Source organism: Sebastes fasciatus, chromosome 8, assembly GCF_043250625.1.
Source record: "Sebastes fasciatus isolate fSebFas1 chromosome 8, fSebFas1.pri, whole genome shotgun sequence".
Classification (NCBI taxonomy): domain Eukaryota; kingdom Metazoa; phylum Chordata; class Actinopteri; order Perciformes; family Sebastidae; genus Sebastes; species Sebastes fasciatus.
In genome coordinates this window covers 5966664-5968562 of record NC_133802.1, presented here as the reverse complement: position 1 = coordinate 5968562, position 1899 = coordinate 5966664, and positions in this window count along the sequence as shown.

Here is a 1899-nt window from a genome sequence, read left to right as displayed (position 1 = left end):
TACAAATGGAGAGAGCACATCTTAAGTAATAACAATAACCATCATAATTAATACATTGAATACAAAGCAGTTTGGTAACACTTCATTTTACAGGTCCGGAAAATTTCATGGTAATACGTGATAATTAGCAAGTAACCTATTTGAAATTTATTTGGAATTACTGTCAAATCACCCCAATATTTAGCTAAAAAATTGATCAAAAATGACTTCATTAAAAACATAATTTAATAACTATATGCTAAAATAGCATATACTTGTTAAAATAAAGCCCTTAGGGTTGAGAAGCGGCTGCTCTTCATCGGAGGTGGAAAACCAAAACTTATAGAAGACACTTCTGATCAGGCACAAATCTCACCATTGTGTGACTTATTGTCTACACAAATGTAACCTGGTTGCTAATGTAATGATTCAGGGAGTTTTTAAAGAAATTTCAAATAAGTTATTTGCTAATTATTATCTATTTATCAGCAGACATGGAAGATAAAGCATATCAATAAACTTTGTATTCTTTTCCTGGAAATGTATTAAATAAATTACCACCTAAATAGCGGCATATAATTATCATTATTAAAAGTCATTTTCGATAGATTTCGAGGTAAATATTGGGGTAATTTGGCAATAATTCCAAAGAAATTTCAAATAGGTTACTTGCTAATTATCAGACCTGTAAAATGAAGTGTTACCAGGAGTTTTTCTTTAAAAGTACAAAAGTGTATATATACTAGGGCTGCCAATTGATTAAAACATTTAATTTAACAGTTAATTGCATGATTATCCATAGTTAATCTAATATATCAGAAAATTATTAAACATATTTGCAGATTGTAAGAGTTATAGATTTGATAAATTAAAATGTAATTTATTAACTATTATATTGTAGAATTAAAAAATATATATATTTGTTGAACTATGAAGCCTTGTTGAACTAACAAACCCAACATATACTGTATATATCATGATTTAAATAAATGAATCGGAAAACTTTTTGCGGATAATATTGTATGTTTATTTTTTTACAATTTATTTTTTTATTGGAGATATGATCATACATCTCCATGACAACTTGGTAAACTTCATCCGCTGATGGAGTCCAGGGTCGGCTCTAGCCCTTTTGGGGCCCTAGGCAAAAGTTGGATTTGAAACCCACCCACCCCTCCATCCCCCCCCCCCGTATCTTTGGCTTAAAAGTGTTTAGTCAGTTTCTCTTTACACTTTTATTAACACAAGTGAGAAAGTGTGACAAAGAGAGTTACAGGGGTGAAATGTGTATTCCTTTATTTATTTATTTGTTCATTTGTTACCTCAATGCAAAAAATGAGGAAGGGCATCCACTGTCATTTTTAAAAAGAAATGTTATCGCACTGATCGGAGAGCGTTATCTTGCCAGACCTGTCGGTGAGGATTCTCACCCTCTAGTGACCCATATCACAGGACGTTTAGCTGTCTTTGACTTCCTGCCTGGGTGGTTAGTGAGTCGTCATTCCTTACAAGTGAAAGTTACAAGAGTCAAGCCAAAGAAGCCTGCACACAGATGCCAAGATAACCCAATTTTTATTCCCTAGTAAGGATTAAGCTCCAAAAAACAAAGAATATGTATATAAAGAATACACAGTCTATTTTACAACTGAAAACATTCAGAAACTAGAATGGCACTCGGAGAGCGCAGACCTCCGCCAAGCCGGTAAACGGCTCCTCCTAAGGTAACGAAAACACAACGATTCCTATTATCAGGTGATTATACACTAAAGAAAACATACTTATTAATATTATATTCCATTTCTGCCAATCGATCCCCCTAAATGTTACGCACTGGTCATTTAATTAGTGAGTTCGAAGCAGCTGCCTGTCCTGTCAACACCCTCCGACGTGCCCTTGTTGCCTTTGACTTCCTGCCAATGT